The sequence below is a fragment of the Pseudoliparis swirei genome, chromosome 6 (genome assembly GCF_029220125.1).
Source record: "Pseudoliparis swirei isolate HS2019 ecotype Mariana Trench chromosome 6, NWPU_hadal_v1, whole genome shotgun sequence".
In the NCBI taxonomy this organism is placed as follows: domain Eukaryota; kingdom Metazoa; phylum Chordata; class Actinopteri; order Perciformes; family Liparidae; genus Pseudoliparis; species Pseudoliparis swirei.
In genome coordinates this window covers 6,530,857-6,545,272 of record NC_079393.1, presented here as the reverse complement: position 1 = coordinate 6,545,272, position 14,416 = coordinate 6,530,857, and the positions used below count along the sequence as shown (strand labels likewise).

General features: G+C 48.7%; 1 protein-coding gene across 1 annotated transcript in view; it reads right to left on the bottom strand.

The window, feature by feature from the left end:
• peak1 (pseudopodium-enriched atypical kinase 1) overlaps window positions 1–14,416 on the bottom strand; it is a 111,452-nt gene that overhangs the window by 49,198 nt on the left and 47,838 nt on the right. The window contains 1 exon segment of the mRNA XM_056416343.1: window positions 9,137–9,219. The gene's annotated coding sequence lies outside the window, so the exon portion shown is untranslated.

The following is a 14,416-nucleotide window of genomic DNA, read 5'->3' as shown; positions in this document are numbered from 1 at the left end:
CGCCGCTGTTGAATCATAACAAGACGGACAATAACGTTATGAACACAAGAACACACGTTTAGATGTTCCGCTCTCGTAGCGCTGGAAGCGGAAGTCTTCCAGACGTAACAGTGACTTCATCGGTGAAAGTGACCGAGCGGAGTGAGCCTACGGGTGATGTCATCAACCCAAACACGAGGGCGTTAGTGTGTGAGACGTCCACGACAAATATAAAGCAGAACTAGTGGTTAGTTATTCTGGTGGATGAAGGAGATGATAACGGTCTTTACGGAGACGAGACACGGAGATAAGCCCCGCCCCTCAAGGAGCGTCTCGACGCTCCTGGCGTGAACACGGTGAACGGTCGAGCGAGTAAACTCACGCGTTTTGGGCGACGCGAAAAATCGCATCGCTTTTGGTGCGAACGCACCTTAAGGCAGTGAGGTAACTTTGGTAAACTATATTTATTATACAAAATAAGGATAACTATGAATGTAAAATATCTTAAAATCCTTTCCCAAAAGGCAACAGGTCACTATCGTCTCGGTCCTGAAACTGAAATTACTCCTCCGTCTTTTCACATTAGAAAGGTGTTTTTAACTTTTTAATTCATTTCTCAATGTTAATATAAGTATACCAATGTAAATGCAATTACTTGGTAGACGTTTTAATCCGTTTTAACTTCCATGTCGTGGCAGCGTGAGAGGATCGGTTGCTGTATTCTGGTCGGTTCCGTTCCTCCTCGGCGCCACTTGCGGTTCTGCATGATGTTCTCCGGCGCGCGGAGCGTTCCCATCATTCCCGGCGCGTGTTGCGACCGCCGTTAAAAAGACATAACTTCCAGAGAAACAGATGAATGGCCGACCGCCGTAAGCAGCCCCCGATCCGAGGGAAGAAGATGTATGAGCCGAAGTGAATCGTGTGTCTGGAGTTCACAGATATAGACGTAGATGTGGATTTTATTGGCGAGGACTATGCCGAAACCAGAAGAGGCTTTGCAATCTTGGGACTCAAGTGACTCTGTGAATGATGGTTATCGTTGGTTCAATATGGAAGAGGATGATTTATGATTTATGTTTGTGTTTTTTATTTATTTATTTATTTTTCTTGTCTGATTGTCCGTATAGTTGGTTGTTTTGTAATTACTTTCGCATTGAAAATGCGGAAAGTTATGTTTTGATCGCCGTGTATTTATTTATTTATTTGTATGCGTGTTATTCGCATAACTCAAAAAGTTTTAAACCGAATCACATGAAATTTGGTGGGATGATTGGTTATTATCCGGGGACCATTTGATTAGATTTTGGGATCGATCGGGTCAAAGGTCAAGGTCATGGAAAGGTCAAAATCTTCTTTTTACCATAGCACGGTCAATTTTTATCCAATTGTCATGCAACTAATGCCAAAATGTTCATAATTCAATGCCCAATCTTGTGATATGTGAAGGTATGCGCTCTACCGAGTGCCCGTTCTAGTTTTTTATTTATTCGTTTTTGATTGTCTGGTGTAATTTGTAAAAACTTAAAAATAAAATGATTGAAAGAAAGAAAGATATAGATGTAGAGTTACAACTCACGCCATTAGAGTTGACTTGAGAAGAAATTAAAATGCGCACAACTCGAGACGGACGAGAGAAAAACAACGCTTCGCTGCGAGGGAAGCGTTCGCCGTCACAGACGCGGTGTTTAATCTGCAGAGCGTCGGCTGAGAGTTACTTCCACAAACCTAAACAAGTCAGCGGGGCGACGGCTCACGGGCCGCCGCGGACGCCAGACGGGAGGCGGGAGGTGAGAGGAGGCGCGGGGGGGGACTCGCGGAAAACGTGCCGCGAGCCAACTTCTGACCTGATGTACCGAGCGCCGACAGCCGGCGAGGTAAACATCTCCCGGTGGTCGACTGCAGACGGTGGACGGTGAATGTAAATACCCGGGAGCAGGACAAGCACAAGGGCATTGGGAGCGTTCGCTCCCCACGGAAAGGAGGACTTTCTTCATGAATATAATCATCGGACGTTAAAAAATATATATTGCGTTAAAACTGGAAACACACGGAGCGAAGGGACATCCGTCACCAGCGGACGGCCGAGGGGATCTGCATTAACGGTGCCGCACGCCGTCGTATTTGGTGACTGTCGACGACATGAAGAAGAAGAACAACATGATACCGCGCGGTCGCTCGTAAGAAGGACTTGAAGAATGTTATTTTGATTCAAACTTGTCCGTCGCAGTGTTCGTGCTCATCCGTATTCATGACGGGCGAGATGGTGATGGACTGAATCCACTGTGATGCACTAAGTGGCGAGACGGCTGGCTCTTTGTGTGTGTGTGTGTGTGTGTGTGTGTGTGTGTTCACTGGACAGCCACATCACCTTTAGAAAAGGTCAGAACAACAGGCGAGTGGGAAATGAGCGTGGCATACATCATCACGATGAAGCAGAGCTCTTGGAGCTGGTTCTCGTCGGTCACACGCCTCGACCCCGACGTCGCTGTCTTGACATTAGAACCTGCGTTGGGGCCGTAATCGACGACGGTATGAGGGACGTGGCCGTTATCACCGTGACGTCACCCGCTGGTTCGCAGGCGGGCGTTTGAACGCCTGGACTCTGGTCGTTGACGTCTCGGCTTTTTTGCATACAGAGAAGTAAAGTGGCCGTATCTGGACTGCGAGGTCACAGTCCGACCTGTCAATCACAGCGAGCTAAAGTCTAATCTTCTTCATGATCTATTTTATTCAAATTCTGACTATTATTGAACTCGTGCTGTATTTAAGAAGACTTGAAGCTCGCGCCTGGGACCATGAACTCATGTTTTGCAAATTACTGGGGAAATAAATTGGGTCATTTTCTCATAGACTTATTTTTTGCAACCTGATGAGTCCCCCCCCCCCCCCTGCTGGGAGAATGCAAGTTCCAGACACTTCTGCATTGGCTTCCATCAACCAAAAGGCCGGTTCCTTAACCCTCCTATTATCTTTGGGGTCAATTTGACCCCCATTCAATGTTTAACATCTCCAAAAAAAATATTTACATTATCTTTTTGCTTCATATTTCATGACTGTTCCTAATTTATTGGGGACAACTGGGTAAACATCAAATTAACATTGATATGTTTTCAATGTCCTGGACACAACTTTCAATTTGACCCCGGGCTGTGTAAAACACAAAAGAAATATAAACTTTTTTATTTATTTAAAGGGCTATTTAGGTAGTCAACAAACAAACATAAAGTACCTGACACTTAAACTTGGGAAACAATATTCATTCTAATCATTTTCTAAAGGTTTGATTTGCTGGGGTCAAATTTGCCACAAGGGTAAAATATTTTAGTAAATGTGAAGGTAACAGGAGAGTTAAAGAGGTGACGTGTAACGCTGCTGAAGATGTACCGTCTACTCGCAGTGTGTAATCCGACGTTGTTGTTGTTGTTGTTGTTGTTGTTGCGTTATTCGTATTCCCTCTGCCAAATGAACCCATAAGGAGTGGAATGGGTGAAATCCGTCGCCAGCGGTCCGAGCGCACATTTACGAGGCCTGCTCCACGTTTCCTTCGAGCCTCACGTTCTGCCAGAGTAAACAAACTAAAACACACGGGAGGACACGCCCCCGCTCAGGCGATGAGTCATGTGACAACCAAGCCAACCTCATTATAAACTCACCTCCGTGACCGATGCGAGTCGGAGCGGCCGATGCAACGCCAGATACCTGTCAAAACAACGTCCTCGCCGGAGGAGTGAGTTCAGTCGTTAGTCCCCGGTAGTTCCAACTGTCAATCTCGGTTGCTAAGCTGCGATTTCGTTTATTTGAAGCTCTTGATTTCTCTTGGACAAATGTGATCAATTAGCCGCAACGATCCAGTTTCCAGTTGCGTTGCAGTCAAAACACACCCGCTCGAGTCGGAGCGAGTGCGTCTGGAACGGAGGCCGTCTCCTCTTCCTCGTTGGTTTTGAACTGTTCAGGGTGGAAACTGGCAGTAAGTGCCGATTGTGCGAAATCATTTGAGGTCATCTGCCCTTCAGCGGCTCGAAGGCTCGAGACGCCGCTCCTCAACGTGTTCCACGCAGAGAAGACGCCCGAGGAGCCGCGCAGGAATATGTGATGACGGGTTAGCCCCGAAGCACCAGCTGGGTCCACAGAGGGAAGAAGGAGAGAGGCGGAGTGAGAGAGAGAGAGAGAGTCAGTAGAAGAGGCTCAACGACAACAAGAGAGAGGGAGAGCAAAACTAAAAGGAGGAGGAGGAGGAGGAGGAGGAGAAAAATGAAAGCAACAACATTCCAGTGCAGTGCTCGGTATTGTGCAAGCTGTGGGAGAGCCGCTGTCGTCTGGCCTGGGAACGAGCCAGTGCGGGTCTCTGGGGAGAGACCCCCCCCCCCTCCCCCCCCAGACAAACACCAGCAAAGTGGCAGAGGAGACACAGCCAGATGTGTGGGGGGGGGGGGGGGGGGGGGGCATCGTCTGCACACCAAACAACTCGCAGATTCATGGACACACACAAAACACGCACGTTAAAAAAAGTTGAATTCCCCAAATAAATATTGGCCATTTGCGATGTTTGACACCTCCTCAAAGTGGAATGAATGATGTAATATTAATAAAGTGGTTGGGTATCAGAACACCTCTGCGAAGAACTTTTAGCAGTGTTTATAAAATAAAAAAAAGGTGTTAGATGTAGCGTCTTTTTTGTCTTTTTTTTGGTCAAACTTAAGAAGTACAGAGAAAGGATGAAATGTCGCTGGAGTTCCAGCTCATATAAATGTACAACACGTAACTTTATTCCAAGATCGCAAAAACAAATCCCGATTTGATGTCAAATGATCGGATGTTGTAAGAGCCAAATGCATGATTTCATTTGTTACAATAATTTAGTTTAAAAAGATTTTAAAAGGTAACTGAAGATAAATCTTTTTCATTATGATTTGAAAGAATGTTTAGGTTTACATATAATTACCTTCGCATTGAAAATGCGGAAGGTTATGTTTTGATCGCCGTATTTGTATGCGTGCGTGCGTGTTATTCGCATAAGTCAAAAAGTATTGAACCGAATCGCATGCAATTTGGTGGGATGATTGGTTATTATCCGGGGGCCATTTGATTAGATTTTGGGATCGATCGGGTCAAAGGTCAAGGTCATGAAAAGGTCAACATCTTCTTTTTACCATAGCGCGGTCAATTTTTATCCAATTGGCATGCAACTAATGCCAAAATGTTCATAATTCAATGCCCAAACTTGTGATATGCGAAGGTATGTGCTCTACCGAGTGCCCGTTCTAGTTTAGTATTGTATTTAAAAGCTGAATAACTCGTCAGAATGTAAGCTTCCAATCAGATGACGTCACGTCAGGATAACACCTGTGTGTTGGACTGTCAGTCCGGATTTGAACATGTAACTCTACGTAAACATTTTTTATGGAAGAACTACTTGTCTCACTCACGTGTCAATTAATAGTTTCTAGACTGAACTCAAAATTGTGGTACAGAAGACCCAGAACTATACGGAGTGCCGCTGCAGATGTATCTATTTGAATGAAAGGCAATAACCGATGTCTTCCAACACATTCCTTTGGAAAGAAGCACTAGTCCGCTGCTGTCGAGATGCCCCGCCCACTTTCAAAAATGCATGCGTGCATAACTCCAACCTGATCACATCAATTCTGAACGGAAACAAACAAAACGTCCCTTGTGGTAGAAGTGTGCAACGTGATATCATCACAGGACGGAGACGTGGCTTTGATCTTTACAGCTTGAAGAAGAGGAAAAAGAAAGAGGGAAAGAAGAAGCTGTGGATGTCCAGGAAAAGCATCTCGAGTGTCCAGAGTCGTGAGCGTGTTATGGGACAATCTCCCCTCCTCTCTCCTTTAATAACATTTTTTTCGAGGAACCCTCAGAGGTAACACAACTATAGAGAGCACCGGAAATAACCCTTCAACACAAGCAACACACACACACACACACACACACACACACACACACACACACACACACACACACACACACACACACACACACACACACACACACACACACACACACACACACACACACACACACACACACACACAGCAGTCAGGAGGAAGCTGGTGGAACAGATCTGGAGTCAGCTCAGAGAGAAGCACCGACGCACAGCAATCCAACGCGAGGCTCGCTTCGCTTCTTTTGAGTACGCCTCTTAAAACAAACGAAGCGAAGCCGGGCAGGAAGAAGACGACCCGGCGTCTGAACATGCCGAGGTAATGGGCCGGTCATGGGAACGGGATGAAATCCACATGACATCATCATGGACGGTAAAGACCGGCTGAAACGTTCGGCCCTCCAGTTCCTGCACACAGCTGCGGCGCGTCTGTTAACGGCCGATCCGGCTGCGGGGCTATAAATAACGAGCCGTGTTCCTCTCTCTCTCTTTGGTACGGTTTTCGGTCTCTCGCCCACGCTGCCACACCAACACACGTTTTTTTTGTTGCACGCACACACATGCGTCCATTCACTGGGGTTTCATTCACTCCTCACTTTCAGCCGCTCCTCACTCTCTCTGGTGTGGAGAGAACACATCAAACATCCCGGGGACGACTGAGTGCTGGTATCCCTGGGGGGGGGGGGACTTCGGGCCTGTAATATCACACTTTACACACGCCGATGCCCCGGAGTGAGAGCTCTCGGCCGCCTGCGCTCCACCTTCCTTCCCTCCGTCAGCTCCACCTCTTTGCTCTCTTCGACATCTAAGTGAGAGAGAAACGCACCGGTCTGCAAAAAATCTAAAATAAAATGGTTTAATGACTTGGAAATGGGGTCGCAATTACAGGAAAACTATGACGGGGAAGTATCCTCGTTTTTTAAAAACGCTAAATAGATTCTGTAGATTCGAGAATACAACATATTACTCCGACTATCCGAGCCCTCGTTAGACATGCATGAGAAACGGGATACAGAGGCAGGATGTACAGGAAGCTCCAGAAGACAGAAACGGCCCCGAGACAGAAGCCACGCTGCTGGAGGAGCTCGTCCTACTTTCTTCAAAGAGCAACTCCAGGACTCGAGGAGGACTGAAAAGGGGAAGGAGGCGAGAGGAGAGGGGAGAGGAAGGGTGGTGGGTGGGGGGGGCACATTTGATAACGGTGACCTATTGCCGCCAATAAAACCAAACCGTCCATTTGTGAAGAGTAGGGGGTGGAGCTTATTTCCCCGCGGCTTTAACCTGCTTCAAGAGGTGCAGTTTGATATCAAAGACTAACTTCTAGGAGGTGGCATCAATTATCTTTTAAAATGTGAGAGTCGAGCTTCCAAGGAGAAAAAAAGAGAGAAATGCACGTGGGGACGAGGGCGAGCGGCTGCCAGGGGGAAAGAGAGAGAGAGAGAGAGATAACCTCTGTATTTCCGAAACAAGCATCTCCTCCTCCTCTTCCTCCTCCGACCGGCCCCACACCAGTACAGTTGGTGCATGTGTGTGAAATTGAAGCCGACTTGTGTCATTAAATTGTTTCTTTACACACACTTCCTGGATGTGAAGGGGCGGGGGGGGTCACCTGGTCCTCCGGAGTCGTCCTCCACTCGTCACCTGAAGATAATCCTCAGATTTAAATTACAAAAAAAACCCCTGTCATGTCTTTTCTGTGTGTTTGAATCGTCAGCGTCTCAACACAAAACCGCAGAGAAGAGCAAAGAGACAGTAGTTAGTGTCTCTTTGTAAAAGACACACACACACACACACACACACACACACACACACACAGAGCAGGACTCAAACCTGCAGAGACACAACACAGACGGCTGCTTCTTCCCCAGCTGTCTGTGAGACGGATGCAAACGCAGATCATCAGCGCGATGATAAGCGCACGGCGATGTCTGCGTCAGCGGACTCCTCACGAGTTCAACAACAAATAAACGCAGACCGATTCCGGACGGCCTGCGATGAACCCGTGAGCGACGTACGCCGAGGTCAGCGCAACGCCTCCGTACGGCGTGACAGAGTTGGACAGAGTTCCCTTTCTTAAGCTGCGTTCGCACCAAAAGCGAAGCGATTTTTCGCGTCTCCCGAAACGCGTGAGTTTACTCGCTCGACCGTTCGCCGTGTTCACGCCATGAGCGTCGAGACGCTCCTTGAGGGGCGGGGCTTATCTCCGTGTCTCGTCTCCGTAAAGACCGTTATCATTTCCTTCCTCCACCAGAATAACTCACCGCTAGTTCTGCTTTATATTTGTCGTGGACGTCTCACACACTATCGCCCTCGTGTTTGGGTTCATGACATCACCCGTAGGCTCACTCAGCTCGGTCACTTTCACCGAAGAGCCGATTGGCCCGAGTTGCGAGATGACCGCCTCAAAGTTGAAATATTTCAACTCGGGGCGAAAATTGTGCCGCTGAAAACGCGTCGCTGGAAACGCGTCGCCCCAAACGCGCCGCCCGGGAAAATATTGCGTCTATCGTAGCCACACGCGTCTGTATGTTGACTTTTAATGGGAGTCGGTCGCGCGAAAAAATAGTTTCGCTTTTGGTGTCAACGCACCGTTACAATGAAAATAGTTCACTAAAGTTGCCAGTGTTGTCGATGTTGATACAGCATATTTTTGTCATCTCTTCTTCTCGTATGTACATGTAGTGAGCAGCAAACACCGGCTGGCAGCGAACCCCCACCCCCCATGTTCATCAGCTGTAGTGCGTCTGATCTGCTACTCGGGGACGTTAAGAATCCATAACAATACCCAAAGAAAAGACGACACCAGCTGTTAGACTTCTATTCATTCATACGACAGACATGGATTGTGGAAGTTGCTTTAAAAAATGTCTGGTAAGCGAACGGCAGCGTTTGTAATTGACGCGGCAGCCGCTCGCTCGTTAAGTGGAGGACGCAGTTTTCTTTTTTTTGGAGAACGCCAGTGTTGCCGTACACATGGCTGATTGTTCTGGAGCAGTGAAGAGAGCGGAGAGAGAGAGAGAGAGCACGGCATGAGAGACCAATCACAAAACGACCACGGTGAGTAGGGGTAGTGGCCAGACTCCTCCCTCTTGGCGTCAACATTTAGAGCCACTCGAAATATGGACATCTTTGCGAATTCAAAAACTCTACATGCGGCGGAGACAACGGGGGAGAGACTGTGAGGACGTACGGGAGGAAAAAAACACAAATGGACACACACACACACACACACACATAAAGGAAGAGTGAACTCACAGTGTCGGGAATCGAGCGGCAGCAGCACTGGCGGCCGTGGAGGAGTCCCAGTTGGTGAAGCGGAGAGCGACGACTTCAGGAGCCTGCAGACAGAAACCAGAGTGTGAGAGAACGAATGAGGAGGGGTGGGGATAGGAAAGGAGAGAGAGGAGGAGAGGAGAAGAGGGAAGAGCACTCGGTCAGAACGTCTTGGCTCGTTGCTCAACGGACCGGTCCGTCTGGCCGTGGACGTTGAGCAGGAGAAACATCCCGTCTGAGGACAAGAAACCAGAATAGGACGTTTCTATCTGGCGTATTATATCGGGGAGACGGATGCAACGTGATAAAAAGTTCTCAGTCAGGATGAAACAAAGTTTTCTTGTGTATGTCTCGTGTTCATTTCCACTCGTATCCATCATGGACATGCGGCGCCGCTTCCCCCGATGAGCTTGTTTGGATGGAGAATGTAGTTTACGCTGAGAAAAACAAACGGAAAGAAATTGAGGAAAAATACATCCAGGGCGCCTTTCCTGGTTTTTTGTTGTTCTTCTCCAGAAGCCTTAACGGTTCGGTTCACCATGTGTCGCGTTTTACATTCTTAAATATTTACACAATTTGCGGCCGAGCAGCAGGCGCGCGTCCGCCCCGTCCTGGTGCGCTGAAAATAAACCGGACGGCAATGGTTCTTCTAATCCGGTTGGAGGATTTAACGGCAACTGTGACGGGAGGACATCTTTTCTGTCGACGCAGTCAGATTGCTGCGCTACCGTTGGATGTGTTTTTGAATACGAAATATTCGGAGAGTGTTGCCGCGCGACCGGAAAAAAAGCCTCAGCAACTAACGTGAAAGCATTCTCGGCCCGCGTCAGCGGTTCTTAAAAGAAAATTCTGCATTATTTGAGGATGGAGCATCTTGTACGGGGGGGGGGGGGGGGGGGGGTATAAATAGCCAGTCATCTCAGTAGCCTTGAGGTTTTTTTTTTTATCAGCTTTAAAATGGAAACAATTATCTGTGAGAGAAGGGAATGTGGAGAGAACATCCTTGGTAAAAATATTTTACGAATAAATGCAACATGGGTTTCAAAAATGTTATTCATCCTCGAGTGTGCGGCTTAAAAAAAAGAAACGGCGACAAAAAAAATTCCTGATTGTTGACATTTCTGACTAACATGGTACGCTGTGAGCAACATATGCCGAGGTCGGCGTAACCCGAGGCGGTCGGCGTGTTTAAGACGAGGTCTGCGCGTCGTGGATGACCGCTGTTTGAGATGTTTAGAGTAGAGTAGAAAAGTATTTCTCAAATCAGGAGCAGGATGATGCACCCTCTGCTCTCCAAACCCGGCTGAACCCGGCAGGTCAGGAGGGGGCGGTGCTCATTAAGGGGCTAAAAATAACTAAAGATCGCTAATTCCCAGTTTTTTGTTGTGGTTCTTTTCTTCGACCTAGATTGTAGACGTCGATGCTGAAAGCCCTGCCGTCATGAGCGGGATGTTTAAACTCTCCTCCTCCTCCTCCCCCTCCCCCTCCTCCTCCCCCTCCCCCTTCCCCTCCTCCTCCTCCCCCTTCCCCTCCTCCTCTTCCTCCTTCTCCCCCTCCTTCCTCCTCCCCCTCTTCCTCCTCCTCCTCCTCCTGCTGCAGTGTTATCGTCTTGCACATTTCAGCAGACTTCAATATAAAGTGTGTTGTTTGCAGGTGAGCCATCGCACACATGTCCCTGCCTCTGAACTTCATCGACCATAACCCCCCCCCCCCTCCCCCCCCCCCAGTAAACAAACACCAGCTGGTTGCAGGAGTCCATCTGCTCCCTGAACATTCGAGCACACTCACCGCTGCTTTGCTCCCGTAACAATGGTTTTGAACATTTGACCGGCGCTATAAGAGGCCTTTTTGTTTTTCCTCCAGCGGATGTAGAATAAATGTCGGTTTTCCTGCCGTTGTTGAAAGTCTTCAGTGATTCCGGCTGTTCTCGAGTCCCCGTGTGTTTGACATCGCTCTGGCGTCAGACGAGCTTTCCGACAAATTGCTTCTTGTTAAAGTGCCAAAAGAGGAACAATCGTTTTGAACCAGATGATAAAACGCACCGAATGTTTTCCTGCGCTAAAAACGCTCCGGCTGCCGTCGCTTTAAGTTCAGAAAGCCTTCCTTTAGTTCCAATGTGAGAATAATTATGAGGAGAATCAGCTCTGATGTGCTGCCGGCATCTTTACTCAAAGCCTTTCTCGTTCTCCCAAGATCACCTTCGCCTTCCCCCGGACCGCCGCCCGGATTCCGCGAGCCTCATTCGCCGACTGACTGTCACGAGCGCCGGAGCTGCGGAGAGGCGGAGCTAATCGCCCACGGAGGAAGCACTCAGACAAGGACAGGTAAGACCAATATAACAGAACAGAAACACAGGAAACCGAAATGAGCCGTTTTTTCCGAATGACTCGGCGTTTTCAGGGGCCGGGCTCGTCGCTGCAGGTGGGGAGACGGGCCCCTTTAACGGGACGGACACACGGGGGTTTAGTTCAAGAACGTTTATCCATGTTCCTCCGGAGTTGGAAGTGGATGGATTCCATGTGGTTCATTAACCCGTCGATTCATTTTTGACACACGGGTGAAATAACTGAAGAAGGAAAGGTGTGAAAACATAGATTGATTGATGAATAGATACTTTATTCATCCCCTGGGGAAATGTGTTTGAAGCAGCAGCAAGCGTATCGACAATATGTACAATACAATAACATTCTGAATATAATTTGTCAATCTACGCGTTGGAAGGTAAATCCCTGTCAGAAGTTCTTGCTCTTTCTATAAAGTTACTTATTTCAGAAGCATTTCTTGTTATATCTGTTGAAATTATCATTGCAGCCCGACAGCTAGAGCTGGGCTATGTAAATCTGATATATCTAAATTGGAAATTTCGACAAGAATAATTTTTCACGTTTACTTGAGTAATTATATTTCATAACTCAAACAGGCCCATGTCTTTTTTTTCGAGCTTCCTCTTCCACTTCCTGATTTCCCCCCCCCAGAAAAGTTGCCGGCCCCGGCTGGAAACATCACTTTACGGTTTTAATTCACTCGCCGAGTCAGCCGAACGAGTTCAGGTTGATTCATACTCGCCGCCTGGTGACACGTGACTGGATTTAAATCAGAAGTCTGTTGACTCGCAACTTGCACCGTGGCGTGAGATTAAACGGGGACCCAATTGAAAACGCGTATCGGACGCACTCTCTCCGGTCGGGCCTGAAGGCGTGAGCGTGTGTGTGTGCGGCGTCCTGCTTAAAGCTGGTGAGAAAGAAACGTGTCGGGGGATGGGGGGGATTATGCAATATGCATGAAGCAGAAATAGCCACAGATAAGCCACACATCGAGTTGAAATAACTTGACTGCGTGTGCTCCCCCCCCCCCCCCCTTCACATTTGAGCAAACGAGAACAGGGTTTCCAAATCGTTGCCCATCTCGATCTCAGCGTTTCTCCGTCTCTTTCGCTCCCTTCAAAAAACTAAATCCTCTTATTACGGCAGGACTTTCTCCGCGGTCGGTAAAAGGATCGCGACGCGACCGCAGAGGGGAGCACGCGACGGTACCCGCGAGCAGATGAAACCCTCCGGTTCATCTCCTCTTCCTTCTTTTCTTAAGCCGGTAAAAGCCGCTCCGGTGCAAATGCAACATTCGCGAGGAGGAGGAGGAGAGGAAGAGGAAAAACCAGCACGGGCCGCCACGGCGTCGTAGAAAAAGGGCAACGAAACATAAACATTGCATCAACAGATTTTTTTTTTTTTAAATAGTGTGAAAATAAGCACCTACACAAGCATTGCTGAGTGGTGACACCCCCCCCCCCCCCCCCTCTCTGTAGTGCCATGACACCGAGCTGTGACTCAGAAGCAGCCGCTAAAGAGCTCTCATGAACATGTGAGCCGGCTTGTCCAGAGACACACGTCCTGCTTCATCAGAGGACGTCCCGTCAGCGGCCAACGTCCCGTCTCCGAAAAAAACACTCGGCGCGAGAGGCGGGGTGAGAACGAGGCGTCTGCCGTGTGTCTCCTCCCCCCCCCCCCCCCCCCTCTTCTATTCTGTCCCCCTCGTTTCCTCGGTAGACCTCCTAAAGCACGTGTGCTCGTCCCATCCGTCCGCGTGTCTGAGTCGAAAAGGAAGAGGAAGAGGAAGAGGGAGGCAAAGCGTAAACAACAAGGGAACGCGGGCTTCCTACTTACAAAGCAGCGGCGTGTGTCCGATCAGTGGCCAGGCAGACGAGGGGGGGGGGGGGGGGGGAGGCACATGACAAACTTAGTCGATATGAAGCTGGTGCATGAATGAGAGACGAGAGAGGAGGGAGAAGGAGGGAAGGCACCTTGTGAAGAGGGAGGGAACAAGTGTGAAGGAGACAGAGAAAAGAAGAGTGATAGGATAAAAGAAAAAAAGGGTGAAAAGTAATAAGAAGCTAGGTCAAGTACACCCCCTACCCCGCTCTCCGTAGGGTGACCGGCTCGCGACGTAAACGCTCACCTCGGCCTACGAGGACCTTCTCGTGGCGAACTGCGAGAGAGGACGTATATTTTAGAAAATGAGCGCATAAGGTCGAGCCGTATTGACGGAATTCCCGGTAGAGAGCGATCGGTTTCACGACGCCTCTTAAGGATTCGCTCGGCGGGGGGGGGGGGGGGGGGGCTGGTGGACGAGCAGCTGTCAGCCCCGCCGTAGAGATGGACCGACCTCCGGTCTGCCGAGCAGACGCGTCCGTGGCCTAATGGGTTGTGAAGGGAGCGAGTCTAGACAGAGAGAGAGAGAGAGAGAGAGAGAGTGGATCGCCTCTTCCGAAACAGCAGCTACTGAAAGGCAGGAAGTCGTGAAGCGGGTCGATATCCAGAAGGGAGGGCTTCGCTAAATGAAGGGCGCTCTCCTCCCCGGCTGCTGGAGAACCAGAGACGTCCTCGGGTGATGCTCGCGGCTCGGAGGTTGGGCCACAGTCTGCGGCTTCAGACCACGATTAAGGAATGTGACTAAAATGAGACAAATGTTGAGTAAAATGTTTTTCGCAGCAGATATTTTGGACGAGAAGAGGAGAAAAACACGGGCGACGCACATTTTCATGAAAGGTGTTGGTCGTGAGCCGGCACAGTACCAAGACCCTCGAATCACCTCAGTGACGCTTCTTTTAATGATAGCGATCTTTTTTTTCGCAACTTTGACGAGCTATAATGTCCGCTGTAAAAAAATATTTTATTAAATTTACTTCAGAGTTGAAGTGCTGAACGAGAAAAATAGTTTCACCACAGTGATGTTTCTATTACAAGTTGGAATCCAACTTATCTTAAT